Raw genomic sequence first — 8,069 nt, 5'->3', positions numbered from 1 at the left:
TCACAGTGAAGCTCATTAATATGTACAATGAGTATGTATTAATGATTGTGGTAAAAAAAAATAAGTTCTATTATTATTTTAAAGAGTAAGTACTAACCAAGCTACTTCTGCGTCCCCAAAATAATGCCCTTTTTTTTTCATGAGCCTTTACTCATCCTGCCTCTCTTTCATACATGAAGCTACATGACCAATCCTTGTTTCTCATGTATTTTCCTCTCCCAGGCTCACATACCCAACTATGTAAGTAGCTCAGCCTCCCATGGTATCCTGTTCTAAACTTCATCATTCTTTACCATAATCCCAAAATCTTCCATTGGCCTCTTGGTATTGGCATCTCACTTCCTCGTGGACCTTTTTAAAGATAAGAACTATGTCATATTCTCCTTCATAACGTGATATCTAGCATTGTGTTCAAGGTGTGGAAGTGAGATTACACTTATAACATACACATACACACAGGCTCCCTAGCCTAGAGGGATCTGACGTGGGCAGAGAGAAAGACTGCAGAAATCATCCCTCAGGGATGTATATCCATTTATAATTTTATTCCACTTAAGTACAAGATATGTGGGGAGATGTTCAAACCTTTTGCTTGAAAAAAAAAAACTGAAAAATAAAAGAGAGAGAGCCTTTAGTTTTCTTCCAGACATAGATAGCCCTCCTGTTTGGTACCCTGAGCAGCTCCTGGGGAAATTTTGTGGCTGTCTGAATTGTCTTCACTTCTGAATTGTCACCTCCATGGCTTCTGAGCAGTCTTTCTGAGTGATGGAAGAGAAGGAGGTGGCTTTGACATTGTTTGAATGGAGAGAATGAAGCTGTAATTAGACCGAGGTTGGGACCTTTCCCTTTTGCTTAGAGAAAGCATAGGAGAAATACAGCTGGGAGCAGGAGTGTGCTTTACAAGCCTGCATGAGTCCCCAGAAAGCCCTGGTGGAGCAGAGGAAAGTGAGGAAGGGAAGTCACACCCTTATGTTTCTTCCTCTTCCAGAAGACCTGTACTCTTCTTGGGTAAAATCATATGAGTCAACACCATGCAGCTGTTACTGAGAATCAGAGGGTGGGGCTTTGCAATTTCAACTCAGACTCTATCACCCAAGACATATCAACAAGTCTTGCAAAAACCCAGTTTCCTATCCAAAAGTGGGACTGGTTATCTTTGCCTTGGATAGTGTAGATACACAAGACAAAGTCTGCATAGGTCCTGGTGGATTTTTGAATATCAGTTCCAGGTCTCCCTGGCAACTTCTTAACACTACACAGCAGTCATGACAACCTAAAGGCAAGAACTTTCCTCAAGGAATCCAGCTGCAGCATAGAATAGTGCTCTGAGATGAGGAAAAACTCCAATGTGTAAGATGTGATCACACTGGGGAAAAAAAGACAGAAGAAAAACACCAGCACCAGACAGGAAATTGCCAAGCCCAGAAGCCTGCTGTGTTACTGGTGTGTACATGTCTACAGCACCCCAGAGCCTCCGCATCGGAAACTCAGGAATTATTGATGTTTTAATACTTTCTCCTTGGTTCAAATGAGAAAGCCAAGGATGGTATTGTAATGGCTTTACCAGACTGCTCCAACTAGGACTAAAGGGAGACCTGTCTTTATAGAATCCCTAATCCATCACACTCCATGTAGGATCCCTTTGATCATTCCAGTCAAGGAAGAATTATCTAGACCAGAGGTTCACAATCTATGGAGTCACAACCCCTTTGCTGGTTGACAGGGGTCACCTAAGACCATAGGGAAACATGGATGCAGCAAAATTACAGTTATGAAATAGCAATGAAAGGAGTCAACACAAACACAAGAAATTTTATTAAAGGATACCAGCATTATGAATGTTGAAAACCACGGACCTAGACTATCCAAACTCTTCCCTTATGTGTCTCCAATCCCACAGCCATCACACTCATTATCCCATACTGACTTCCCTAACTCTAAGCTAATGAAGCAATCCAAAACATACAATATAATCCCAAACCATTGTGGGATGAAATTGACTGGTGGTCACCAGCTAGAGGCTGTATTATTGGGGTATAACTTACCAGTATTCCTTTTCTGTCTCCTGTACCCAGAAGGTACTAGATCTCCTTGGTCTTTGTTTCTCTCCTAGCCCCTGAATGGCTAGATAAGGCAGAGCACATTTGGGCTTAGATTCTCTGTTCTAGCCCCTGAGTGGGTAGATAAGTCATGGCCCATGTGTTCAACATGCCTGTTTTCATTCACAGAGGAGGGGTAGAAAGATTCACTTTGATCTGGGTTAGTAGCCATAGTCTCCAGCTAACTTTAACAAAGGACTCAGTTTACAGATGACAGAGTGCATGTCCACATTCTGAAAGGGTGTTTTCTCATTTGCCTCTGACCTTCACAAGGTAACTCCACAGCTGGAAGTATGGAGACCTGTGAGAATGAATACTAGATGGTGCCCCGGAACTCTGCCTTCTTACTCTATTTTCCATGATAGGCTGGGAACAACAAGGGCAAAGCTCAGGAGAGCCTCACTGACAAGTAGTTGTCCAAAACTGGTAACATCTGTGTCTTCTCTAGGCCTTGCAGTCTCAGACCACCTCGGCTGCACTCTGACATGCCTATTCTTGAGGTCCTAGATTGACATAAAGGAAGTGGACTCAAAGAAACTGTACAAGTAGCTGAGGCCATAGTGTCTGTGAATGTCCAAACTGACATTCTAGCAAGATCTATACACCAAGGTCTAATCTGAGGCAGTGTTTGTTTTATCCAGAAGGTACAAAGGTGTGGTGTGACCCCTGCTTCTGACTTGTCATGCATTGACCCTGATGTACAGCAAGAGAACAAGATTTGTCTTTAAAAATAAGTAGTGTTTACGTAACATTTGGTATCTTGTTCAAGAAAGAACACATGTAAGTCAGTATTTGTTCAATTAGGAAGTTGATGCTGTCGCTGATCTTTCCCCATGTCTTCCTGACCCTTCCAACAAAAATAAATTGAAATGAAAGACAGAGATCCAGGAACTTCAAGCTGGTCCAGTCCACTTACCTAGGGGACCCTCAACTCTCGGGACTCTTTCACTAACACCACTGAAAGGAGGACCTGCTGTCACATCTCTGGCTCTTGACAGCCTTGCTCACTATGCTTTGCTAGATCTGTTCTCTGTTTTTCTTTATCAGGGTTTCTGCCTCTTTTCTTCTTTCCTGTCAATTGGCACTATCTATCTTTGCATTTATGTATACACATAAATCCATTTTATGTTTCATATATAAAAGCTAGAATCTTGTATAGTGTGGAGGGGGTGCTGTCCTGAAAAATAAATGCTACAATTTCACCTGGGAGTTGTAATGTTTCTCCTTGTGCCGTTAAAATCCTTTCCCTCCTGTATCAAGGGGCGATTCCCTGAAGAGCAAAGGTTTCTGCTCAGGTCTTAAATAATAACATATTTTCTGTACCAAGGCCCTGGTTCTTCCTTTCACAACTTCCCTGGCCTTCAGGGTCCAGTTTCTGGGGTCCTGAACCTCCCAAGAGCCCTGGCCTCACTTGGTCTTCCCTGAGCTCAGGCTTCTCAAGTTAAGTGAGATTTTTGGCTCAGGGCAACAGCAATGTTACTCTGTTCAAAGTATAGTCTTAGGTACAGTATCTGGGTAGGGAGGCCAGGTAGGGAGGAGAGATGGACCTACACTGGTTGAAGGACTGTCACTGTGAGGACTGGCTTGAGTAGGACTATTCATTTGTTAGAGCTAATGATGCTCACCACTAACTGACACCAGGGTGGACCCCCAGGGTATATACATCTCAGAACTCAGCAGCTGCATTTTACAGGTGGGACACATATGGGCTCTGAATGGCAGACCATCTGTCACCTCACCACATCTGTACTCTTTTTACCTGAATAGTGAGGGATTTTTCTTTGCTGTGAGTGGACTCAAGGACATGTCAGATGCACACCAAAAATAGGAAACAATAGTCAGTATGCTAAACGGTGCCTGTGCTACGCCTGGATGTTATAGAAAAGGCTCGTGTTCAAAATGAGACAGCTCTGTAACCTTCAGCTATGTAAACTGGTCATTTGCTTGGTCTAGGCTTCCCAATCAGGAAACTTGAAAGCTGGACCTAATGGATTTGGCTGCATCTAGAGTTGATCCACTGTGCAGAACATATCAATGTCTAACATGCAACTACTTTATACTTAATTCAGAACAATTCAGGTTAACCCTCATGGCTTGAATCCTGGGGAAATATATGCATCGTGAATTACAGATGCACTTGGACTCTGATTATTGGCTGTGCCATAACAGGTAAACCATGGCAGGAGCTGAGCCTCATACACTTCACAGGCCTATCATTTACTCTATATCTCACACCTCCAAGAGGAGTATAATACATCTTATTCTTGGTTTTCTGAACTATATCATGGATACGGTGTCTTTCTCTATAGTAGACCTGGAATGTTCTACTTAATTCTACTCCAAACTCTTTTGTACACACCCTTCCTTGAGTTTTGGTCTGACCAAAACCTGGAAAATATTCAAATCCAGAATCCCCCTCAGGAGGGTAGAGCCACTTTATTTTGTCCTCAGAAGAAGGGGGGGGGTTGTTCTGAGAGGACAAATACCCCCAAGAAGTGGGAATTAGCCAATGGACACAGGACTGGGAAACTCCCACCTAGCTCACCTACCAAGGCTTCCATAGGACAGCACTGAGATGACCAGAGCTTTCTTTGGTATCAATCTGGAACTGATCTTAATTGTGTGAGGTGCCACCCATGCTTCGCTCTTCCCTTCTCCACCCTGTCACGGGTTTGTCCTGGGCACTTGTGTCTATACTCCACCCACACAAGTCATCTCTAATCCTACCGCTGGGAAACAACTCAAGACATTCTCTTGTCCCATTGCCTCTCTTACAAGGAAGGGATGCCCAGACTAGATGACCTCCACAAGTCAGAACAACCTCTATCCCACACTAGATCCTGTGTGAAATGACCCTGTTTCCGAATTCCAAAAAAAAAAAAAAAAAAAAAGTATTTGCCATCCAAACTCATAAGGGCCAGGAAATGCTGGCATTCCTGGCTGCAGGCCCACTGACACAGGCAAAGCACACAGTGTTTTCTGTCATATGTACAACAAGCATAATATCCCTCAAATCCCACCTCCCTTGATAGTTCATGCAGGAGATTTTGTTATCAGAGTTTTAGTTGTTACTTCAGCATTCTAGTTAGAGCTGTTACCTAATCTGCTAGACGTGAATAACACAGACTCTCATCATCTATACGATGAAGATAATATCACAGTATTGAAGGCTTGGAAGCAAAGCACAGAGCCACAAAAAAAGCTACTGAAGTGAAGAAGTTCCCTCGTCAGTAAGACTTCACTAGGGATCTTCCTACACAAAGAACTAGCTCTGACAGTCTGTCGCCATCCTTAATGTTGGTGCAAAAGAGGTAGGAAAACACAATGGGCCTGTCCTCTAGGAGCTCAAATAGTATGGGCATCTAGTAACACTATAGCAAAAGATAAGGAAGCTCCAGAGGAAATGGGAATTTATAGAGGTGTATCCCATATGGAGGAAAGGAGAAAACAAAATAAGCATCCTAGAAGCTAGATGATCTGAGCAAGCCTGGAAATTTTATAGGCTTTATCCCAAGAGCAGAGAGGGGGTAGGTTCTGAGCAGACAGACAGCAAAAGCTGCTCATATTATGGAAGTACAGACTGTTTTGGCAAAGCTGGAACTAAGGAACAGTAGAATCCCACACACTCCACCTGACCACGGCAACCCAGGAAGGACTAGTGTACCCTCATATGCCTCCCCCACAATACTACCAACTCCACCAGAACTGGAAGAGCTAGAATTGTGGGACAAGCAGGCCTGTCACTTTCATTGGACTGACTCTTGTGTGGTCATCACTTGTGGATGTGACATACCTCCTTCCAGGAAACCCTCTGATGTGACTCCCTGCACCAGTCACTGACTCTGCCACAGAGAGCCTAGAGAGGCACTGTTATCCCTCTGTAATGTGTACGATTCTCTTTGTCCTCCACACCCTTCATGGCTTCTGTGCACCACTAGCAAGTTGCTTCTACTGAAGAGGCTTGGGCAGACAAAAGTCCAGGTGGTTTTCGTCTCTTGCCTGCCCAGACCCCTTTACCAACCTGGTCTTGTTCTCTACTCTGGGCCCAGGGATAGCTTGTTTCCCTTGACCAGTGGGATGCTGAGGAGAGACGTAGCCACCGTTGCATAATATATTCTGGACATAACATGGCATGTTATAAACCTGATGTAAAACAGAATCACATTTCCAGTTTACAAAAGTGAACTGGGGATCTGAAGCCATGCTGCCACACAAAGGCTTTCTCTTCACAGAGCTCATGGATGAGAGAGTGAAGAGGGCAGCTCTGGTGTCTGACTCCAAAGGGTTAGTGACTTCTACACAGAAATGTCATGTGTAGCCAACTCTGGGAGAAGACAGAAGGAAGGGGAATCTCTGGAGAAACTCTTCTAAGCATCGTTCAAGGGTCCATGAGCCACTCTGCCCAAGGCTGCAGCAGTGAGTGAGAAGAACTTAGAGTCAGCACCTCAAGGCAGAAATCTTAGAAAGCCTCTAAACTGATGTGTTGTAAGATCTGACTCTCTTGCTGAAAAGAGCATACAGTGTAATGTGTACAAGAATAGATTCTAGAAGACAAAGCAGGGAGGGCAATGGGCCGATGGAGCAGTTCCAAAGGTTTGAGGCATCTGGAGCAGCAGGGATGTAAGAAAAAGTGGACATATTTCCTATCCTAAAGAGAAAACCCACAGTGCACACTCTCTGTGGGCTAGATATAGGGGTGAGGCAGTGAAGAGAATTAAAGAGGATCCCTGGGGCTTGAGCTTGAGTGCTTTGGAGGGTGGTAGTGACATTGACTCTGACAGAGAATACTAACGCAAGAACCATTTTGGAGGTGAGGTGAGAAAATTAAGACTTTTCTCCTTTTGATGCATTAAGTTGAGGTGCCCATTAGTCATCTAAGTGGGATGTCAGGTAGCAGGATAGACGAGTCTGCAGAGGGCACAGCAGAGCTACAGATATAAATTTGGAAGTCATTATGAACATGTTATTTAAAGCCATGGCAGGGGATGGGGTCAGCTCAGGAGATGGTGTGGGTAAAGACAATGGGATCCAGAAGTGAGCTAGCAGTGAGTGGATAGAACTTAGACCCAGAGCAGGGGGAGGGGATGCAGTGAAGAAGGCAAGTGAGAAGAGCCCAGGATGAGCTGGCACACTAAGCACTAATATACACAGCTTAGATACACTGGGGGCTGGGAACAAGGATGAGCCAAAGTCATTACCCATGTTCAAGGTACATATACTAAGAGTTACAGCAGAAAACGATGCCCCTCAACCCTCCAGATCAGGAGAGAGGTGGTGACTTGAGGAGGTAGATTCCGTAGTTCAAGGAAGGATAAGATTTAGCAAAACTGGAGTAGAAAGCAGAGGACACAGGGGATAGGAGTTAAGAGACCAATGATGAGGGAGCCAAAGGCAGAGCCAAGGAACAGAGGCAAGAGGAGGCCACCTTGTGGTATGAGATGTTGAGATACATGCATGTTGTTATAAAATAACTGATTAACTCAAGGTACAAGAATAAAGTCGAGCAATCCAGATCTCGATGGAAGTTGGTCCTCAGGTTGGGCTGGGACCATCCATTCACTAAAATGACAGGAAGTAAAAGGAAAGAGCCAGTAGATGCAGGCCAAGGGGCTGGGGTAGGAAGAATAGGATTCCTGCTCTGAATTCTTTTCATTGATTATCTAACTGAGAATGAAGATTGGAAGGGCAGTGAAGGGCTTGCTCAGGCAAAAGGGCTTTTCCAAGTTCAGGGAATTTTAAGGTGGCTGGCCATAGTTGAGCATCCATCTGAAAGGGATAGCCATGGTCATAATCATCCCACAGGATGAGTCTGCAAGGCTATGCATATCTCACCCATGCACCCAGATGCATAGAGTAAGGCTGGAGGAAGAAGGAATTCCTTAATGTCTGGCTGGGTCAGTTATTAGATGAGAAGCATGAAGATCAGTGGTCATTTTTTTTTGAGATGGGGTCTCTCATTGAACATGGATT

Source organism: Mastomys coucha, unplaced genomic scaffold (genome assembly GCF_008632895.1).
Source record: "Mastomys coucha isolate ucsf_1 unplaced genomic scaffold, UCSF_Mcou_1 pScaffold7, whole genome shotgun sequence".
Taxonomy (NCBI): Eukaryota; Metazoa; Chordata; class Mammalia; order Rodentia; family Muridae; genus Mastomys; species Mastomys coucha.
This window is presented reverse-complemented; position numbering follows the sequence as displayed.